At 34.8% G+C, this 24,733-nt stretch overlaps 1 long non-coding RNA gene across 1 annotated transcript; it reads left to right on the top strand.

The window, feature by feature from the left end:
* Nucleotides 1–13,199: 13,199 nt before the first annotated feature.
* On the top strand, nucleotides 13,200–14,128 carry LOC123313672. The gene is made up of 3 exons (XR_006537762.1): nucleotides 13,200–13,504; nucleotides 13,845–14,034; nucleotides 14,100–14,128. It is a non-coding gene; the product is annotated as an uncharacterized LOC123313672 (long non-coding RNA).
* The last annotated feature ends 10,605 nt before the right edge of the window (nucleotides 14,129–24,733 follow it).

Here is a 24,733-nt window from a genome sequence, read left to right as displayed (position 1 = left end):
GAGTGTGTGTTCGTCTGTCTCGCACATTTTCCCCCTGCTACACAAAAAAAATTATTATTTTGGAGAATCGTTTTTAGTTAGCATTCAGCTAATATACAGGGGGATTCTTAACTTTTGAAAATAAAAACTGTTCCTTCCACTCAATGATGTAGGTATTCGAATAGTTTCTTCAAATTTCCCCAATTCATGCAAACAGTTCATAACCTGACCGAATTATGAATTAACTAGATGAAAATATAAGTGATACGGTTTATGTAAATTACAAAAAGTTTCAAACTAGAATCAATCGAATACAACTGAATCCATGAAAATTCAGTGTGTGAAAGATATAAGAGGTACCTACTTCAAATTTCGATTTGAATATTCTGAAATTTTTCTTTGATTTTAGATACAAGATCAACTTCAGAATAAGTCGAATGAAGCCAAAAATCTGGAAATCTTCGCCAGGAAACACTCCTTCACCAAATATTCCGCTTTCAAAAAAAATTTCATCAACGACGAGACCACGAGACTTTTACGAGACTTTCGAACGAGACTCGAGACGAGACGGGACTAGGAGCTTACGAGACGAGACTCGACACGAGACTTCATGTCTTATCGACGAGACGAGTAAAGTCTCGCCTCGTTGGTCTCGGGGGCATCACTATTTAGATATTAGTTGGTGCACTTCAAATTTGATATTTCTGTCCTAATTGTTCTCATGTACTGTACCAAATATTATTGTGATAAATTTGATTCCAGAACTCTGGATGTAGAAATTTCTGATTCATATATTATGTTAAAAATCAATTTTTTGTCTGCGGTTCAAATCATTCTGATCAGAAGAAAACTATACATCTAACTTCCCATTTCGTCTGTTCTCGCCTAAATAGAAACTTCTAATCCTATATTACGCCAATGTGACGTCAGTGGAGGCAAATCCTGCTGCTCGTTGCTCAATCTTTTTGATTAAAACCATATACAGATTACGAAAATTTAACGCCGAACATAAAGAATGCAATAATAAGTTTATTCACCAATATATAACATGTACAATTTTAGTGCCATTTGATATTACACACATATAAAACGAAAAGTATGTTAGCCCTTTTTTCCCCTCAATGAGGCCCTTCGGTTGTGCATGGGTTGGTTGTCTGTTTATTTCCCGAGTTCCCTATAATGCTACACAGTATGTATCATTCTTATGGCTGAGTGAAAAGTGTTAACAATAATAAAATTAACATATCAAACACAAATGAGTGGATTCTCATGTAAAGACACTCTATGGTCAACTCCAAAATCATCCCCTCATACAACTGGGGGGTTTATGATCGCATATACTGTACCTCGGTCCAAAGATCTTATGTATGATTTAATTTTACTTCGCATCAGTCTCACAGAGTTTACTTCAAAGGTATACTTCTTATATACTTCCGGTATCGTATTGAATATTCGTCTGGCCTGATACATCAAGGAACGTTGGCCCAACGCCTTTTTCATTCTATCTACTTGAATAAACAGTTCAGCTTTATTCCTAGTTTCATATTGATGGTCGACCTTCTTCATTAAATATTTATTCTTATACAAATACATTAATGTATTGTACATATAGAGCTGCCGGATGTCCAGTAGGCCCGATTCCTTGAACAGAGCTTTGGATGGATAGGTGTTCTCCTTTTTGAACATTATTTTCAAAATTTTCTTCTGGAGAACTTCAAGCTTCTTCAGATGGATTGGCAGTGCTGCACCCCAGCTGAGTACACCGTATTGTAGACGAGCTTCGACGAAGGCATAATAAAGTACTCTCAAATAATTGATGTCCAGGAATGTTCTCATGTATTTGAACTTATACAAAAGCGGTCTTATCGTTCTTACCATATTATCAACATGAACATTCCATCTCAAAAGGGAATCTAACGTGACTCCCAGATATTTATGTGCTGATTTAGAGCGTATCTCAACCACTTTACCATCAATTGAGAGTGTTAGTTTAATATAACCTGGTAGGCTGTTTCTATAGCATGTAAACGGCAAGAAGAAAGTTTTTTCTATATTCACCGTCAAGCTTTGATGGCTGAACCAGTTAAAAACGTTTATAAGATCACTTTCTGCCCTGTTCTTCAGCTCGTCCCAGCTGTCCGCTGTATATACAATCGCTGTGTCGTCCGCGAAGCTAACTATGCAGCCAGTAGTGTACGAGTTCAGTAAATTATTTACGTATACTAAAAACAGCAATGGGCCTAGTATTGTACCCTGAGGTATGCCAAACTTGATCTTTCTTTCTTCACTGGCCTCACCATCAACCACTACCTCCTGTATCCGATCTTTAAGATAATTTTTAAGTAGTGCCAATTCATTTCCACGTATATCCACCTCCTCCAAACGCTCCAACAACTCCGAGTGGCACACCGTGTCGAAGGCTTTAGCCAGGTCAAGAAAGACACAGAGAGTTGGAGTGGCGTTGTCGACCGATTTGAAAACCACCATGAAAAACACCAGTGTGTAGAAATGTGATCGCCCAGCTCGTGAATGATTTTATATTCAAACGTGTAATAATAATGTCTTTTTTTGATTGAGAGGATCATAGAAAAGTTCTTTTTCTACGCCAAGGAAGAGAAGTGTTACTTAATTGGTTACCATAAGATTTCTAAAACATTGGTGTGTGCACTTGTCACTTTTTGCAAGCATCAACATTTCAGCAAATCGGGGATATGGGATCAGTTTCGTGGCATCACCACCATGTCATCTGCTTCGTTCTATCCTTGTTCTACCAAAAAAAGTCCAATGATACTCTCTCGTTTAATTTTGTTTTGCGTTGATATCAAATATCGATCAACGAGTGCAAAATATGAACATTTTAATTTTCGTTGTAAAAACAAATCTGCCAATATTTCAACACTATCGAATAAGGGTTCGAAGGAGTATTTACTGTTCTTCTTCAAGATAATTTCCGTTTGACAAATTGTATTCATGAGGAGACTAATTCAATATGATTTTAATAAAACGCAGTTATAATGGGTCGAATATCCAATATATTCAGTTACATACAGAAAATATAGAATCATACAGAAAACTGAACTTACTGTACGAAATGTTTAATAAATGAATGTTCTACACCCCTTTCTCGGAACTAATACATTTTCACACACTAATAATCGCTTATAAATACAACATATTCGTAAGTCGTAGGAAAGTATTCAAATTATTTTCAAATATCAATTGACAATGCTCTGTCAAATTCTAAACAGCGCTACCTACAGTGGGAAAAACGAAACTGATCCCATATCCCCACGAAATTAAAAACAAAATCGAATCAGTGAATACACCAGAGTTTTAGACATATTAGTTACCATGGACAAAAACTTCTCTAATTCAAACGTCATTTCTATTCGTTAAAGTTACACTGAATGTACAATTGGTCAATGTTGCATTTTGAAAATTAAAACTATGTAATAATGAACTGGTAGGAGTAATCTGAGTTGCTAATTCCAGGGAATTCGTTGACGCTCAATACCCTACTAGCAATCTCATTCTTATTTAGCAGCGAATCCTGGATGTAGCCTTCTGTTACACTATACTTGACTTCCTACCTCCGTGTCGTTTCAAAGACTCAATGTTGGCTCATCCATCTATGAGTAGCGTAGCAGAAGTTCGCCTCAATAAATAACCTGTGTATCTATTCGTTAGGATGATTCAATTCCAAAAAAGTGGCAACCTTTTTTGGAACACTTCCTTTACTGTCTTTTCCCACCACAGCTCTGTAACATTTTCCAGATTGATATTTCAGGAAAAAGTTATTTAATCAACAAGGTTATTAATAAGAGCGATTAATGATAGAGATATTAATGCAATCATGCATTAATAGGTAATTAACCCATCTAATATATAAAATTCTCGTGTCATAGTTTTCGTTACCATACTCCTCCGAAACGGCTTGACCGATTTTGATGAAATTTTTTGTGATTATCCGGTATCTATGAGAATCGGCCAACATCTATTTTTCATCCCCCTAAATGTTAGGGGTAGTCCACCCCTAAATTTTTTTTCGTATTTTTTGGACAAAATTTTTAATTTCTATTTTTTTATGATACAACATACAAAAATACATACAATCCTCAATTTTCACCCTTCTACGATCAACCCTTATTTTTTAATAGCCATTTTAGTAATTTAATTATTAGGAAATTATTTATATGGCAAAACAACGTTTGCCGGGTCAGCTATCTATGAGAATCGGCCAACATCTATTTTTCATCCCCCTAAATGTTAGGGGTAGTCCACCCCTAAATTTTTTTTTTATTTTTTAGACAAAATTTTTTATTTCTATTTTTTTTATGATACAACATGGAAATTATTTATATGGCAAAACAACGTTTGCCGGGTCAGCTAGTAACCCATAAAAGGGGTTTATTAACAGATAATTTCGTGTACGTTAAACAGTGCTATTATTAAGAGGTCGGCGGAAAAATCTATTTTCAACGGAATCGTTTGGTCTCAACGCAGTGTATCTCCGATTAATATTCAGATTATTCTCCCCAATAATTATCAACTATGAATGTTCGAACTTTCCTGTTTTACTATTATCAGGAATATTGAGTATTATAATATGTACTTCCCTTGTCCTGGATATCTGTAGTTTTCAGATACTCCGAATAATAAAACAATCTGAAACAACCACGTGATCAAAATATGATATTTATTTCTAATCCTAAATATGAATTATCCAGTGCTTCGAAGAGAAAATTGGATTTTTTAAAAATGCGCGCAACAGATATCTGCCAATATGTCATATGTTTGTTCGCTAGTTGCGACTTTATCATTGCATATCGGGGCCACAAATTAGAGGATATCCATTTTTTTTCTCTAGTCTCTAGCCATTAAGTACGTTGAAATATGCTAGAAGCACATTCTCTTGGACTCTTGGTAAACTGTCACATTTTTCGAATTACACCAATTCACGAAGTGATCACAAGCTGCAGAATATTTTTCAAAAGACTTCTATGGTCCAAAGGAAGAGACTAATTCAAGGGCCAAAACCTCAATTTCTGAAGACATTGTCACTTTCAACCACTTCTCAACGATGTTTAGTTCATAGAAATTCTGTTTTTAAACGTGATTTGAAAAATTTAATCATTGATTACTCAAACGGTGCAAACGGCCATAAGGATCGTGAATGGATAGAATTATGTGCGTAAATGAGAATCAATCCAAAAGTGTGTTAGAATGTGGTTTTTATACTCCATTCACTTTTATTTTAGCACTCGGAAATCTGACACATTTCATTCTGTATAGTACGAAAATGTAAGGTTAGGATGCTTGTAAAAACATTTTTGGGTTTTAAATCAGCGCTATGTTGTCCGTTATACATAAAAGATTCAGTGATTACGTGTTTGACAACAATGTCGAATCATTTCGGAAAATATGAAGTCGAAAAATATGTGACGAACATACTTGAAGTTTATACAAACTGAATGAAGGCATACCAAATCCAGTTGTTTGCATGGAAAATATAAGAGATCATAATATGCACTAGCAGCACTAGCTTGAGGAGAGTTAATGTTGGTTATCTTCTTTGGCTAAAGTTTGAATACGTTACATCAGTTGTAGATTTCAAAAATATCAACCCGAAGATGAAATGCATATGATGCAGTGGTTGGGAATGGGTATCTCTCGAAGGAAAAGATAATTACAAGAATGTTAATTTCTTCAACAAAAATTATCTTGCATCAATGGAAGTAAAAGGAATTGAAGGAAGTTTCAAGTCAAGAGGAACTTTACCTTTGAACAAAACTTTCACATTAATTAACAATTAACAGGATAATTGGCTCGTACTTGTGGCTGTTTATCTTAATACTTTGCCTAAGTTCGAAAAATACACTCCGTGCCTCTCTCTGCTACTATTGTTCTTTTTATCGAGTTTAGTGGGAAAGATTCGATTAAAAGAACGATAGGAGTAGAGAGAGGCGATGGAGTGTATTTTTCGAAATTAGGCTTTGATATAATAATAATAATAATGTATTTATTGGTACCTTAAAACATTTACAATGTATAGGACAAGTCAAATGAAAAATAGAAAAATCAATTTTCGGAAACTTATTCTACGATGACATTCATCGAAAACCCTGTAGTAATTTTTCGCATTAATTCACTCAAACATAAAATTCTCAAATGCCACCACTTTTTTGGGTCTCCCAATAGAAGGAAATTTTTAGTCATCCTCATCATTCACAATCTAAAACAAAAAAGTCGTTAAGATTCAGATGTAACATTTTATGAATTCACTTACATTGAATATATTCGCTACCGTCTGACGTATTGTGGATTTTAGAAATTAGGAGTCTTCTCTTTTTTTCAATCACTTTCGGTATTTTCGAAATAAAAATTGATATTAATTGCGGTAACGGCGTTATGACATTAACGACATTTCATGAGTGCCAACCTTACTCCGTTCTAGTTACAAAATCTTGAGAAAATTATTTCATGGCCAACCGAGTGCTAAAATAAAAGTGATTGGAGTATAGATCACTATTATAGTTTGACGTTGAGGTGACGTTGTCAATAAAATTATAACTTGAAAAGACGTGGAAGTTGTTTTATCTGCATTTTCACTACATAACATTTTCTGTACACTGCGAAATCAGTAAGAAAATGACAAAGTGGATATTCAGATTGTTTGAAATTTGAAACGTTCGAAAATAAATATCATATATGGAGCGGTCCAGTTGAATATTGGAGAATTTATTTCCTGTAATAAAATTCTTCTCGCACTAGGAGATTGCATTTCTACAGTCGTCTGCTTTCTCATGGCTTTACCTATGTTCGGCGTTATATTTTCGTAATACAAATAGGTACCGACATAAACCATCTCTTAACGAGTTTGACAGGAATCTTTGCCTTTCGCCATTGACCATCGAGAGCAAGCTCTCGCTTCGATAAGACAAAGTGTTAGGCTGATAATTTTTCACATTCACCTTAGTGATAATAACTGATATGGATTCTGTCTCTTTCAATCAAGGATTAACCATTTTGTTATCTTTTTATTGGTAACTAGAGCACGTGCTTGAAAAATTAATAATTAATAATATTCAGGAAGATTCTCGGTTCACTGTATTCAACAGCATAACGCAGGAAATGTCTTTGATGGCTTTCCTGCACTAAATCAGACTGGAGTCTTGAAAATTTAATTTCACAACCCCATTCGAAAATTCCAATAGTTCTGATATGAAAGTTGTCTATATGTAATGTTTCATTTTGGAAATAATCTAGAGTAGAAAATAAATCGCATTAATCGCGTTGCATCTTTCTTTTGACGAACACGGCGTCGATTTCTTTTATTTTTCTGGATATGTGGCGTCGGGACTTTTGGTACAAAGTCGAGGCTGTTGGCGTCATACCAGTTCTTAGTAGTTCTTGCGTAATGACATGACGCAAAATCTGACCAGAACATTATTTCGTCATCTGTATATGTTTTTGAAAACTGCAGTTTAGAGAGACATCTATGGAGATAAAGCTCAGCATTTAAGGCTTCGCTTCAAATACATAATGCGAACGTTGGGCTGCGTGAAGCCAGCCTCAGAAATTGCACTCCATAACAAAATTTAACTTTTTTATTTTTATTCTCACACCATAAGTGACATTCTCGTAATATTCTTTGTAAAAACCATAATTGTCCATCATCTGAGTTGGACAGAGTGAAATATCTTACATCATCCATCCCAATCATTTTGTTGACGAAATGCTCTCGCCTCAACGCATTTCGTAATTCTCCCTATTTGAGTGTCCACCTGAAATAAAATCTCGAGAGAAAGTTTCGAAATTGATCTCAGGGCGTTGTTCATCTGAGCACTTGATACACGTTCAGCCCGGAGACTAATATTGACTTGTGTCGGAGAGTGCTCGAGACTGTTCTCGAGACTATTTTGTCGCAAATGACTACCCAGTAAAGGGTAGAAAGAGCCACGTGTCGAAAGAGACAAAATTCAGAATGAAAATAGTAAAAGCAGTTCCGAGACTTTTACAGAACTATTGCCTGGGGATAGTAAACAAATCCAAATCGAAAAACACCAGACAACAGCAAACAATTAGCAGAGTATATTTTTCGGACCTGGACCCTGGGATTATTAGTTATTTTGCTTTGGTCTGCTCTTTCTCGGTGATCGTTAAAAAAAAAATTATTCATATCCGCCTTTGGATTTATTGGTACAATACAAATAACAATTATGGTTACATCCTATCAACGTATTCTTACAGGGAACAGTTAATTGAACAAAATTATCTACGTCTTGCAAAATTGCTCTTACTCAAATACGATCCACAAGGACAATTTACTTTTGACATTGTCCATTTGAATGAGTATTCAAATTCACTCTAGCAAAATAAGGTATAAGTAGTTCACTTTTATGTTGTGAGCTTTTCAAGGAACCCTGAAACACGATGATGAGGTAAAACTAAAATCAGATAAAGTAGGTAATTCAAGCGATATCCATAATGGCGTAGATATTAATTTTCATATTGCCTAATTCATTCTATGCCAGTTAATAGTCCTCTCCTAATGGAACGTTACAATATTTTGGATTGATTTAAAAATGTTCAAATTGGTTATAGCGGGTTAACTTCAAACTCCGCCTGTGGTGGCGACGGGTGGATTGAGTTCCTCGTTGTCACTAATGTCACTATTGCCGGTCCCAAGCCCGGATAAAGGAGGAAGGAGGAGGGTTGTAGCGGTAGGCCAGCTGCGTGCCCTACGTAAAAAATCAACTTGCTAAAAAGCCCAGTAAACAGCATCGGAACCAGGATCCAGGATGGATATAACGGAAAACGACCACAGCGCGGAAATACGACATTGTATTTTGCAACACGGAATATACGAGGATTGAGAGGAAAAACAGAGGATATACTGAGAGGACTAGAACAACGGAAAATTCCAATGGCAGTTCGGACAGAAACAAAAAAGAAAGAATCGGGTAGGTATAGAAGATTTAGGAAATTAAGTACGTACATTTTCAGCGGAGTATCGAAATCAGTCAGAGCGGCCAAGGGAGTGTCAATTCTTATAGATGCAAGGTATAAAAAGAGAATAACAGATTGCGAGGCTATAAATGAGAGAATATTAACAACAAACCTGGACAATTTATGGACACAGAACTACCATAGTAGGAGTATACGCCCTATTTAATAATATAACTCATGAAGAGTTCTCGAATTGAGCACCATTTATCTCTAAACAAATTCGACATCTTTTTCTAACAGAATTCACCATATTGAACAGAACAACAAAAGGGAAATGTCTCCAATGGAGTTCCTGACTCTCTGTTCTAAATCAGTCCTATTTACCACTGGAGCCTTGAAAATTTTATTCTCAATATATCCCTATACAAAAAATTCCAAAGGCACATTTTCGAAATCGATGAAATATCAATATTTGGTTATATCTTCAAAACAAATGAAGATATCGTGAAACGGTTTTTACTAATGGACTTCTCACTAAAATCGAGCCCAGGACTCCTTTCAACGTTTTTACCTGTCTAGTCTATAAGTACCAGACACAGTCTGTGTTTGGCTTTCATGCTGAGCACATGTGCTTCTAAATTACGTTCTCATTGATACGAATCGTAACTGATAGTGAATAAATCGACAGCTGTTTGAGATAAGCAAAGAAAATCGACGATAATTCCCCGGTGAAGGCTGCAGACTTTGAGGATTTCTGCCTTTATGAAATGTCTCAGATCGGCGGCTCCACTTCCTACGGGACTTCGGAGGGAGAAGAAGAAGATCTGAAAGAGGTCGCTTCCAAGAGGAAACGAGGGAGAGAAAATGTTAAGACTGCGACTGCGAGGAAGAAAAATGAAAACAAATCTCCAGATATCATTTTCAAACAACCACAATTAATTAAAGGAAAGAAATCAAATGAACCTGAACGCATGGAAATAGATAAGACGAATAATGCACCATCAACATCTGCTACAGGAACAACTCAAAAAACAATAGACACCCAACAACAAATGAATAATAATCCAACAAAAAACATAAACAAATACTTTTCACCAAAAATAAATGTAATTAAATCCACAGAATACACCAATTTATTTTACATCATTCCTGAAAGTAATGAAATAGATAGAATTCAAATGGCGATTATTTGGAACTCCAAATTCCCGAATACAGAAGATATTATTCTGAAAACTAAATTAAGATTTCTTTTGAAGTCAAATATACTGATAAAATACAACTGGAAAAAACCCTAAACGAACTAAAAGCAGAAAAAAGAATGACAAGCTACAAAGAAACTAAAAACCAAAAACAAAGGAGCGAGAGAAAAGAACCTCAACAAACCTATTCAGTAGTTATTGCATCAGTTGAAAAGAATATCAAGGACGACGAAATAAGTCAACGATTAACTTCATTAGGAATAAAACATCGGTACTGTAAAAGAATTGTATCAAGAATACACTCTTGTCCAACAGGTTGTATACGAATAATTACAGGAGAAATAAATGCGTTCGAGACACTACTTAACAATGGTCTATTTTATATGAATCGTCACTACATGGTGTTCCCCAGTCATGCACCAGAACCAACACCGATACCTTGTAACAAATGCTTACTATTTGATCATACAACTAAAAATTGCAAAAGTCCACCAAAATGCTCAAAATGTCAGGGAACTCACAAAATGTCCCATTGTAGGTCAACCAATACACCAAAATGTACTGCTTGCAATGCTGAAGACCATTAAGCATGGTCCATAAAATGTCCCAACCATCCGAAGAAACCAATCGAAGGCATCCCAAACGTCAATGTTAAAACTATAAATAAAAAAACTAGAGAAATAGAGGATCTTACAAAGAAGATGAACAGAATACACTCCCCTATAACAATACACGATGACATAGTACATACATATTGTCGTAAACTCAACAAACCAAAAAACACCAATAGAAATTAACTCTTACTCAAGATCAAGAAGAGGTTCATAAGTCAATATAATGTAGATACAACAGTGGTGTTAACAGGGAATAGATTTTATGTGCTAATGTTTGATATGGATGATCCAGAAGACTGAAGAGCCCTCCCCAACTGAACCTATCAACAGCAAAAATAATAGTCAAGTTCATGTCGACAATTAAATTTTTGTACAACAACATAAACAGTTACATCCCAAAAAAACACTTGATCAATCATTTCATATAACATAACAATATATCATGTACAATGTTTGTTGAGGCGAAAATAAAAAGTTCAGACAACACGCAATACCGAAATTGGACACAACTACAAAAGTTTGGACACCAAATACAGAACACGAGAGGTGGCAGCCTTGTACAGTGTCATCCAGGCATAAAATGTGGAAAAACCAAGCAGTCAACAACCCCTTGAATGAAGTAACCCATTTCTCTGTCCCATTCAAAAATGAAAAATTACATATTTTCCTTGTATACATTCACCCTGCATCAAAGATAGAAGAAAGTATTTTCATAAGAGCGTCTCTCTGCAAATATGCTATCATAATAGGAGACTTCAACGTAAACAAAGCCAAGAACCAACAGATCAACAACTTTTTGAGAAGCAAACAGTTTACCAAAGCGGAAACTCCACCAACATTTTTGAGCAACGAGAACGAAGATAGTACTCCTGATTTAATATTCTATACAAACACTATAAAACAGAATATTAAGCAAATTGAATTAACCCCCGATTTGGGCTCAAATCACCTGGCAATGGTTGTGGAAGTAGACCTGACTGTGAAACCAACTGAAGAACAGAAGAAGATTATACCTAATTACAGCAAATGCAATACAGAAAAAGTAAACAAGGAAATGGAAGCTTTCATCGAAGTGAACAAAAATGATCTTATAAATGAAGAATATATAGAAAAATTCAATAATTCTTTATCTGAAAGTATAAAAAAACACACACCCATGATCTCGAGACATCCATTCATTCACGAACTTCCTCCATATATCATTAGAATGATCAAATATAAAAGAAAAATGTACAGGAAATATCGAAAAAGTGGAGACCCTATTTTCAAGAAAAATCTGAATGAATACAACAGAAGCATTCAAAAAATGATACAACAATATAAGGAACATAACTGTATAACTGTTTGTAATAAGATCAATGATTCCAAAGGTAAAATATTTTTCCAAGAAGTTAACAAACTGTCCAGATACAAACAGTCACGCCAAATTCCTACACTAGAAGATAATGTGAAAGAATATCAGACCGATAAGGAAAAATGTGAATTATTTGCCAATTACCAAAATATTTTCAAACTGAATGAAGATGCCAACTTTGATAAGAATCATTTCGATAGGGTGAATGCATGGTACGATAATCATTTTGACAAGACCGGAAACACAAATAATGAGATAATTGAAATTAATGAGGAAGATTACTATGAAATTCTTCATAAATCTAAAAACACCACACCTGGAGCAGACAACATCCCATGGTCCATTGTCAAAGTCCTGAATGAGAGCATCCACAAGAAACTGATAGAAATATACGAGTATTGTATAAATAACAGCATATTCCCAAAAATTTGGAAAATAGGTACCCTAATAAACATACATAAACCAAATACAGATAGTAGAAGAGTCGAAAATTACCGACCTATCACCCTGCTTCCAGTTCTAGGGAAATTTTATGAAAAATTAATAAAGAAATTGCTTGATCTACATATAAACAAATACATACCAAATTCTCAGTTCGGATTCACGGAAAAAAACTCAACAAACCACCCACTGTCAATTTTTATATCTAATGTTCAGAATGCGACGTTGGGAAAAGATAAGTCTGCTGCGTTATGCTTGAATATCAAAAAAGCTTTTGACAGTATGTGGCACAGAGGACTTTTATATAAGCTGAATGAAACTAATTGCCCATACTACCTAATTAAGCAGCAATTTCTAGAAAACAGAAAACTAACAGTTAAAGTAAATAATGCTGTTTCTAATCACTTCAGTCCAGAGCAGGGCACGGCTCAAGGATCTCCACTATCAACATCAATATATAAATTTTACTATAATAATATAATAATAATAATGTTTATTTAACATAAATAAACATGATGAGTTACAGAGGTTTTCAATTCTAGAATTTACAACCTGTGCGTAACTATAAATTAACATTTTCACTTTCCTTTAACCTGTGGGTGTACACAACTAAACTTATTATGATATGAAACAATACAAGTAAAAAATATTCCGAACAACAAATCAGCTCACAAATCGTGTAGTGGGTGAGATGACAATTTGTAAGTGTATCAACTCGGTAAGTTTATCAACTCAGGTCATTTCATAAATCGGGATAAATTATACCATTCCAGTGCAATTCTTTAAGTTTGATTTATCAGTGTTTCCGCATATTTGCGACCTCTTTCTATAATCCAGAATTTAATTTTCTTTTTAAACTGCTTGTAATTCTTAATTTTTGTCAGATCTTCAGGAATCTTCTTATATATGCGCGGTGCGAGATAATAAAAGTATCTTTGTCCTATTCTTTTCTTTGCTCTTGATGTCTGGTAAGTATTATTTTTAATTTGTTGTATATGGATGGTTCTTTTTTTCCAATATTATTTTCCCTTTGAAAATATTAATTATTATTTTGAGTGTGCAGAGCTGCCTCGTGTCTAAAATTTTGGAAGTCTGATATAGTGGTTCACTCGGATATGTAATTTTTTTGCCATGAATTATTCTCAATATCCACTTTTGCATGGTATTCAGTTTTTTAAGATGAACATCATAAACTCCACCCCATCCCAAGATGCCATAATTAATTTGAGACTGAACCAGGGCATTGAACAATATCATCAAATGTTTAGGGCTTTTCAAATATTTCTTCATAATTCTGACTTTATTCAGGAGACCTCTAAGTTTTTTAACTACATGACTAATGTGATGGTCCCATTTCAAGTTGACATCAATTACTATCCCGAGATATTTAATGAATTTTGTCTCTGGAATCTTCATTTCTGGATTTATTTCAAGATGCCCTATTGGACCCAAGGAATATGACGAAAAGGGCATGTATTTTGTTTTGTCAAGGTTTAAGGTGAGTTTGTTCGCTTGAAACCAGTTCTGTATATGTCTGAAATCCTTCTCTGCTTTATGTTTCAGATCGTCCCATGTATTAGCTCTGTAGTGTATGGCGGTGGACCAATGACCGTGATCTGAGGAACGCCGTAAGTAACTGTCCTTGAAGAACTCCTTTCTCCACCTATATCTACAATCTGTTGGCGATTCGTTAAGTAGCTCTTTACTAGATCAAGGCTTTTGCCGCGGAAACCATAGTTCCACAGTTTATTTAGAAGCCTTTTATGGCAGACAGTGTCAAAAGCTTTGGCAAGATCCACGAATATGCACAAGCTTGGAATTTGTTCATCCAAGCATTCGTATATTTTTCCAGTTAAATCTCCTATAGCATCCTCCGTAGATCTACCTTGTCTAAATCCATATTGGCTCTTCTCTAATATGCCTTTGTGCTCCAGAAATTTTATAATTTTTTTTTTAATTTTTTCTATTATTTTAGACACATTTGGAATCAATGAAATAGGCCTATAGTAAGATATTTCGGTCTTATCTCCACCTTTATAAAGAGGTTTTATTAGGCCTATCTTTAATATGTTCGGAAAAATACCATTTTCGAAACAGCAATTGATAACATTGAAAAGGGGTTCGGAGATTTCCTCCTTTATCTGTTTCAGTGTCTCTGCACGTATGCCGTCTATTCCTGGTGACTTCCCATTTTTTAAACTTTCAATGATATTTTCGATTTCCTTCGGATCTGTAGGAGCCATAAAGAAAGTTTCACTTTGAAACTTATCCGTTTCTTCATAATTTTCAATATTTGGAATTTTCCTGGCATATCGTTCTCCTACAGTGCTATAGTGCTCATTAAATGCTTCAGCAATATCTTTTCGATTTTCCAAAGTACCCTCCGTTGTTTTTATTACATCAATCTTTGTTGCAGGCTTGATATCATTACATACTCTACTTACATAATCCCATAAAACCTTCTGTTCAGATTCATTTCTTGAAATATATTTCTGAAAGTATAATAGTTTTGCTTTGCAGCATCACTCTGCTTATGTATTCGATTCCTTAACTCACAATATTTTTTTTTCAGGTCTAGATTTTCCGGATTTTTTTCAAGTTCCTTGTACATATTATTTTTTCATTTATTGATTTTAATAAGGATGGTGTTATCCAGGACTTACGTTTGATATTTTTGTTTTCGATTTTACATGAATGGTATTTTTTTTATACAGTTTGTGAGAACGTTAATAAATGTTTCAGCAACTGAATCTGCGTTTGTTTCCGTATACATTCCTTGCCAGGTTTCATTCATTAAGTCTTGTTTAAGTTTCCCATAATTTAAATAAATCTTTTCTTTGTTCGTAGTGCCTGATTTTTTGGGTTCCTCAGCTTTGCTGCAAGATAGCATAGTCGAGTTGTGGTCAGTTATTAAATAGTCCAGATTATAGCCATTCATACAGTCTGGAGTGCTCTTCGTATTCCAGCCCTAAGCATAAAAATGATCGAGACAAGAGCCGCTAGCTGGTCTAGTGCATTTGTTTATGAACGATTCAAATCCAAAAGTGTTCATAATATTTTTGTATTCCTCAGCGAAATCTTCATTGGATAGGATGTTAATATTAATATCACCCACTATCACGTGCCTTAGACATGATATTGTTTGCAGATAGTTGTATAAACTTTCATTGAACAGTTTTGTACACTGATGAGGAGATCTATATATGGCTGTTACCTTTATATCTTCATTGCATACTCCTTCTATTAAAATATCTATAGCTTTTGTTTCCCCGATTTCAACAATTTTATAACTGAATTTAAGGTTCTCTTTAACGTAGACGACCACTCCATCGTTCTTATTGTAACTGTCTTCATTATAAATACAATTAAATCCTTTTAACTGAAATAGATTACAATTTTCAATCTGAAACGTTTCAGTGAGTACAAAGATTCCATAATCCAAAGACAAATATTCCAAAAATATGATCAATTCAGGCAAATTTAAATTTATGCTACGTATATTTACATGCAGTATGTTGAGACGTACTTGCTTCACCCAAAGTTTCTGTATCCTCCCAATTCACCTCCTTTGAACTTCATCCCCTTCACTTTCGAATACTGCACTCGCTTGTTCGCTTCTTATTGGTGTTGGTGGTGCACTATCTGCTTTGTTTTCTGGTTGGTTATGCTCTAAGTCTTCCACTGTGTAAGATTTATTTCCGACTATAAGGCGGTTCCCTCGAATGAATGAATTTCGAGAACCGTTTGCCTTAGCTTTCAATAAATTAGTTTTTAAAACTTTGTATTCCTCACGCTGCTTCTCCGTCAAGTCGTGCGATATACTCAAGTATGATCCTTTTAATGTTTTCGCATTCGATAAGATTTCTTTCTTTTTTAAATAAGATATTAATTCTAGTTTAATGGGGGCCTTTTCTTCCTTTCCTAATTTATAGCAGTCGTTGATGTCGTTGGCTTTTATTTCTATCTGCATAAGGCGTTTTATTTCTTCACAGAGGAATTCGGCTGTAATTTGCTCAGCTGTTTTATTTATACCAAATAAAATTAAATTATTCTTCTTATTTATTCGATGTGTATTTTCTATTTCACTTTTCAAAAATTGATTTTCTTTTTCTAGTTCTTCAACTCTTTTTTTTAGGGCCTGCAGTTCCAAGAGTATTCTTGATTCGCTTGCAGCAATCGAATTCTTTATTTCTTTCTTTGAATTAACCACCTCATCGTAAAGTTGTTTTATTGTGACATGAGAATTTTCTTCGGCCATATTCTAGAATTATCCGAGCATGTATGTCCTCCTTTATGGATTGTCTGGATATTTGTATTTGCATGCACTTTTTTTTGTTGGCACCCACCGTATGGTTCATTCAACGAATTGTTGTGAATTAAATTATCTTATGTCCTTTTCTCGTTTGATTTGTGAAAATTTCCACTTTTGGAAACAAATTATAGCATACTCAATGTTTATAAAACCACTATTTTATTCTGAAATTTAACAATTTTATATCCACTGCAGAAACATGAAATATTCGGAGAGCGCAGAGCGTGATGTTAACGTATTGCCACAGCACCAAGTTGAGGAACTGTTATGATATGTCCATCAACCCATCTAGGAAACAATATGTACTACAATTTGCTGACGACACAACACTGATAGTACATGAAAAATCATTGCAAAGTTGCATACAAAGCCTGCAAGAACAAGTAAATACAGTCACACTATGGTTCCACAAATGGAGGTTGAAACCAAATCCAACTAAGTCTCAGTTTATCATCTTTGATCACATAATCAACCCAAATTCACCATCTATTAATATCAAAGGAGTTAACATAAGACCTTCGCCGACTACAAAATATTTGGGTGTTCAAATAGACAATAGATACAATTTTAATGCCCACACAAAGATGATGAAGAAAAAGACTATCTCCAGAGCCACATATTTTGTTAAATTGACATATGTATAAGAAACAAGGAATCAACATCTACAAAGCAGCAAAAATATATAAGACCATTTGTAGGCCATTGATTGAGTATGCACACCCAATATACGCAAACTGCAAATCCAGAGCAATAAAAAATCTGCAAGTAGCAGAGACAACAGCCCTAAGAAAGATAACACGAATGCGACACCCAAACAATGTTCTCCATAATCCACCGAATCAACTCTTATACGAAAAGACAGGAATTGAACCAATAAATGAAAGAATCAAGAGACTCAATATGAAGTTTCATTCTTAACTGATAGAACAGCATGATATAATTATACAATACCACGACGATGGAACGAACAGGACTAAAAGAAAACATCCCACACAGACTCTTCTGAAAATGTTGAATACCAACTAAATAATTATTGTACGATATTGTATTGTATTTTATATAAAAAAAATCATAAATAAAACTGTAAATTTAAAAGGCTAAAGGACCCTAGGTCGATGGCCATTTGTTTAAAGACAATAAAGAACTGTTATATAAGTACCAGAAACAGCCAAAATCAATCAATTTGGGATACCCTGTACATGACCATACCAGATTAGTTGTTTGATCTTTATATCCTCGATTATAGTGGTGTTTGCATTCATTATCTCCCTTCTTGTGATGTTTGGTATATGTTGAAGTCTAGAAATCCGAGCTGCTCGTCGCCAAAAATCCATTTCTAGGGATGATATAGACTTTCCACTTTCCATTGTCTTTGATGTCAGTTGCCATGTCTCACAATCATACAGAACTACACGCTTGAAGATAGTGTTGTATATTTGTCGTTTCTTTTCCTTCGATATTTTATTCCACCATAATATCGAGTTTAAGGTACCAATTATTTGTTTTCCCTTTATTAATCTTTTTCTATCTCTGTATTTAATTTGAAAATTTCAGTGCAAGAAACTGTAGCAATCATCAAAGAAAGTATGGCGTTTTGAAAAATCATTTATTCTATTCAAAAATATTGAATGAACCACTATCTATAAGACTTCTCTTTCGACTTGTTGCTTTTGAACACTTTTCTTCAGTAGTGGCTCCTATTATGGATTCCAATTGAAGAACTAAATAAGAGAACATATTCTGAAAAAACATTCCTTTTTTACATACATGTATAATTATGAATCCAGATTCCTCAATGCCTCTGTCGTTTTCAGAACGATCTCTATTTTCAATGTTTGTGGATAGTTCTCGTTCCTTCCAACCTAAACTAAAAACATTAAACAACCTAAATTTAAAAAAATTTGTAATAGTTCCTGTAATCTGTTTATGTAGATATCGTTATAAGTTTGTTCTAGCCACATAGTCGTCCATGTATTGATGTTTTTTTTATTTCTTTTATAATTGTAGCCTGAGAAAGGCGAAATATAACGCCGAAACGTCGCTCTAAGAGTCCAAAGTGTTTTCATCCAGTTCCTTAAACCGGGAAGTTATCAATTACTGAATTCTGGAAGGAACGAGAACTATCCACAAACATTAAAAACTGAGGTTAGTGCTAACATGGGTTTCTTCAGTACTGTGATGATTTTGTTTGGTGTGAACATAGTCTCACTATTCAAACGGTGGGCCAGAGATGTCAATCGTCTAGCAGGTTTGACCAACCGAAGGATATTCTTATTAAGATGTAGAAGGAGTTCCATTTTTCCCAACCATATTGTCAATCAACTTAGATGTTTGTATTCTGTTTTTAATTGTGATCATCCCTATCAGTACAGAGTTCAGGTTATTGTTAACAAACTGAGAAAGGATATACTTAATTTAGAGATAAAAATAGTTAATTGGCAAATAGATAAAACTAAAAGAGATATTCATTATATTAAGAGCAAGTTATTAGAGAAAGTTCCGGAAAACTATGTATTACAGTTTGAAGGTTTTCAGAGACAGTTCTATGAGCGGAGATTGACTCAGATTAAACACAACAATGGTAATAAATTCAATAGAATGTGTAACACTCAGAGGGGATTCAACATAACAACACAACCATCTTGGTTGGTCAATTGTTCTGATGTAACTATTCCTGATGATATACAGCGGTTCTTATCGCTAGGTCCAAAGTTTTCCCTTCCATATAGTTCAAGAGACCTTCCAGTGGTTGAAATTCTTACCGATACAGAATATATTATAAAGTTTCAATCCCACCTCAACAACGATCAAAAAAACGGCCTAAGAGCAAGAACATGTAACATTATCCACAATTTTCTTAACAAACTCCAACACACAACAAACATAAATTATTTTACCAAATATTTTCTAAAGTTAAGTTCTTACACCAAACATTTCCTTAACACTTATAGAGATAGGATGTTGGTTACTAATTCAGATAAAGGAAACAAGGTGGTAATAATTAATAAAGACGAGTACAATACTAAAATGGAAGAGTTGTTGTCAGATTCATCCACTTACACTAAATTACGACATGATCCTACCAGTTCAATACAGACGAAATGCAATAACATCGTCAAAAAGATGAAATCCAACTCCTTTATCACAGAGGTACAATCTAAAGCCCTTCACACTCACAATTCAGTTGCTCCAAAATTTTATGGTCTCGTCAAGATACATGAAGACTGCAGACCTCTGAGATCCATAGTTTCATGCATTAATTCACCCACACTAAAAATCTCTAGGTTTGTGGCAGATATTTTAGCAAAACTACGACCATCATTTAAGTTCATAATACAAAACTCTTCAGATTTAGTTTCGAAATTGAAAGACGTCACAATACCTAGTGGGTACATACTGGTAAGCTTTGATGTAGTTTCCCTATTCACGAGTATTCCAAGGGAAAAACTCCTTGAGATCATAGAGAACAGTTGGAGTGAATTAAGCACATTTACAGTGTTATCAAGGAATCAGCTAACTGATATTGTTGATTTCATATTCGACAACAGTTATTTCCAATACGGTGGACAATTCTTTGCACAAAATAAAGGATCTGCTATGGGTAACCCTGCCTCGCCGATTCTTGCTGAGATAATCATGAACGCACTTCTTTTGTATGTCTGTTCTCAGGTAGATTTCCTTATCCCGTTTCTATACATTTACGTAGATGACATTATCATGGCCATACCTGGTGATAAGATTCAAGTAATAAGTAATGTTAGAATTGTTCAATTCATTTCATCAAGATTTAAGATTTACATACGAAGTAGAGAACAACGGTACCATACCCTTTTTGGATTTAATACTTATTAAAGAAAACAACAAAGTTATTTTTGACATTTATCAAAAACCAACAGCTTCTGGAAGAATACTTCACTACAAGTCGTTTCATGAATTTAAGCATAAAATATCAATAATAAAAAACATCAGGCAAAAAATCTTGAATCTCAGCCATCCCAGTTTCCACATGAAGAATTTTAATTTTTTCTCAAAAATGTTACGTGAGAACGGTTACCCCAAATCTTTAATCAATAATATTTTTTACGCCTCATCCGTCAATAATCCAGTTAACGCTCCAGAAAACAATGAAGCTACACCATCTAAAAAAACATTTAAACTTATTTTTATCCCGATGTTGACGAAGCAACTTATCCATGCACTGTCTAGCAGCGGTGTCCGTATTGTTTGCTATTACAGGAAAACAATTAAGAACTTTTTTTCTAAGTTAAAAGACCTCACCCCTAAAATGTTACAATCTAATTTAATTTATAAAGTTAACTGCAAAAGTTGTCAGTCTTCATTTGTGGGTCAAACTGAACAATATCTCAAAAATAGAATGAAGCAACATGAAAACGATTGCAAGAGTGGCAATTTTAGTACGGGTTTGTCATTTCATCATAGAGATACAGGTCATATTTTCGATTTTGAGGAACCTGAGATTCTATCTAGAGAAAATAATTTGGACAAGAGAATTTTCAAAGAGATGATCTTCATCAAGAAAACAACAGACAACGTCAATGTTCAATCTGATACTTCCACCCTTAATAATATATATATATATATAAACCTCGTTAGATAGTCGATGAATACCCCTGTGTAGTGTTTCCTATTTGTGTTTTGGTAGTAAGAATTTCATATGTTCAATGTGATAACTCGCCCGCCGGTCTCTCTGTTTAGTTGATTGTTGGATTTACTATGAATAGATTACCAAGAAAATCTCAAGTATTTACCGAGCCCTCTAAGCATTTATTGCTATTATGTTTTATTTTTTATGACTTTTCCATCGACTGGTTCTTCCTTGAAGAATAAAGGATTTCTTAGGTAAGAGATTATGGGCGATGATGTTTTTGATTTCAATACAATCTAGTCAGTCTCCAAACATTGAATTTTTTGTAAAGTTGATTAAACAACCTAAATTTTAAAAAATTTTTAATAGTTCCTGTAATCTGTTTATGTAGATATCGATATAAGTTTGTTCTAGCCACATAGTCGTCCATGTATTGATGTTTTTTTGATTTCTTTTATAATTGTAGCCTGAGGAAGGCGAAATATAACGCCGAAACGTCGCTCTAAGAGTCCAAAGTGTTTTCATCCAGTTCCTTAAACCGAGAAGTTATCAATTACTGATCTCTATTTTCTCACCGCTTGAAGACATATTCGCAACTAACCTAGTCTTCCAGCGATTCCAATAAAATATGAGCGATACCTCGGATAAAAATTCCGACCCTTCCCTCGGTGACGTCTGTCCGATGCCGTTGTATGTGCGCTTACCTTCAACCTGTCTAAATGCTGCTCCATTTCCTTCTCCAGAAAACCCATCTCCCTGCCAACTACATATCGAATATTCAGTGACCCTATTTTCCACGTCAAGTCCGAGAAAGATGCGTATCGATTTCGCCCAATTGCCGCCTGACATGATGTGTGTGTGTTGATATTTTTTGTTTGTTTTTATTGTAGACTGTACTGCCTGAATTTTTGTATTTGTATTTTTTGCTAAAATGGCAAAAGCCTCAGATCTTACTGAATATATAATAATAATAATAATATATTAAATATATCGCTAAGGATACCTCAGTGGAGGACGATAGCTGTCGTTATGGCTATGAGACACATGAAACCATCCAGCACATCACCGGGAGATGCCAGTTCGTAGGTGCGGAGTTCAAGAATCAACATGATGCTGTTGCCAAGGTTTTACACCAAGAATTGGCTATAAAATACCATTTTCTAAGATCACAAAAGGTTCCTTATTACAATTACCATCCAGATTCAGTATTAAGTTTAAGGATATATGTACTGCATCAATCCCTAAAATCAATTAGGTAATGCCAATAATAACTGGGAACAACTAGCGTTAGACAGGTCACAGTGGAGATCTATGGTGCACAGATATAATGGAGACTCGAGAAGAATACAGCGGCGGCCTGATCTGGTTGGTGACTATCCATGCCCGGAGTGTGGAAGCATGGCAGTCTAAAGACAGGGGTTTAGAAGGCCGTGGTGGAAGGATCTGTAGATCGCAGCTGGGTCTGTTCAGTCACAGGAGGTCACACAGTCGCAAGTAGTCCCAGGAAATCAGGGTTCGATAGCACCGATTTTTTTTCAATCTTTTTGTAGGTTTATTCTCGGTAACGGGATACAGCAATGAATGAATAATGACATACAATTTTTTTACTCTAAAATTTTATTTCTGCAAAATCGGAAAGACGCCTGTTATTGAAGTGGAATCGAAAACAAGCCAAGATTCTGGGCGGCCTTATGAGCCTGGTCCACCGATCAATTCATATATGTAGCTACTCGAAGTACGGAATAAGAATCCAAATGAAAACCGATCAAAGACGCCGCCATTCTAATCATAAATAACTATTCCTGTCAGCTAGAGAATTTCGCCACGACAGCCATACTTTTATTATGTTGAAGCTCATCAAGCTGGTCTGTCTCTCTTATAAACGAATTATGTATTATTATACCCTATATCTAGATATCAATATAACATGTTTTCTAGAAAAACCTGCTTAAATTAGGTAACAGAAGTGATGTAGGCTTTTTTGAATCCCAGCTTGGAAGATGTCCCATGTTTTTCAGTTACGGACCTGGAATTTTTTGAAAATTTAAATGTGAATCTATCGACCTGTGTAAGTGAACCATATATTCCAAATATCAACCGACTATACTGGTTGGTTCAAAAGATATGAGAAATTGAAATTTCAGGTGAATACATGAAGCACCCTGTATCTCGGTGATGGAATTGATTAGACCTATCATATATGGGTTTTTTGGACTCGCCTAGGGTAGCTCTAGCTCAGGTTACTGTATGTTCATTCACCAATCAAACACCCTGTATATTCAAACTGAGCCCGATTCTTGAATTCGACACTTATGCCAATGACTCTGGATGTCCATTTTCAGGAAAGAACAGTGATTTTAATGCTTCCAGGCCCACTCACATTTCTGATCGGGAAACTTAGGGGATGTCTCTTTTACTTTTGGACTAATGTACTCCAGCAGTACCAAGTCTTTGGATGGTACTTCCTCCGTTTTCAAATTGTCCCATTGATCAAAGTCATCTGGCTTATCTCAATGTTAAATGAAGTGTTATTCACGACAGCGTTAATGAATTTATGGCGGGGGCTTATATAGATACATTGCTAGGAGTATGTTAATTTTACTATTGAAATATGGTCTTTTGAGTAACTGCACTCAATACAATACTTTTATATATGTATTATCGCAATAAATATTGACCAAAAAATATTATTTATGCATGCAAAGCGGCAAGTTCATCTACCGCAATATAATTGAGGAAATCTGATCTATTGAGTTCTTCAATTTGATGTAACATACCAGGCTTGTAATTCGAATCGAAGTATGAAAATTAAGGGATTGGAAATACCCCACGAATTCTTGAAACAAATACGATAGGAATATTCTCCACAAGAGTTTCTCGTTTTGTCTTAGTATGTTGAGAAATTCAAATAACAAACAATTGAGTTGATTCAACAGAACGTAAACAGAAAATGCAAGGTGTAGTCTCATATTAAACTCAAGTCCGCACGGAATTTTAATAGCCGCTAATCACTATTGTGTTCGGATTAATCGCCGATTTATTGATTTATCGCATCTCGGTCGAATGTCCTTTACTTGTCTTCGATGAAATTTATTTTCTTTGTACCTATTGAAGTAATTTCAACATTGAGATGCTGGAGTTGTGGTTTCCTGATGAATTAATCGTTTTTTCGCCGTGTATTTGTTGAAAGAGCTGAAGAATTATTCGAAATTAGCCATACAGGTGAGTGAAAATCACCAAGGTGGAAAATTCGCTTGCTTACAAATAAATGCCCGTTTC

This window comes from Coccinella septempunctata, chromosome 5 (genome assembly GCF_907165205.1).
Source record: "Coccinella septempunctata chromosome 5, icCocSept1.1, whole genome shotgun sequence".
Taxonomy (NCBI): Eukaryota; Metazoa; Arthropoda; class Insecta; order Coleoptera; family Coccinellidae; genus Coccinella; species Coccinella septempunctata.
Note: the sequence above shows the minus strand (reverse complement) of the source record. Positions and strands in the feature narration are given on the sequence as shown.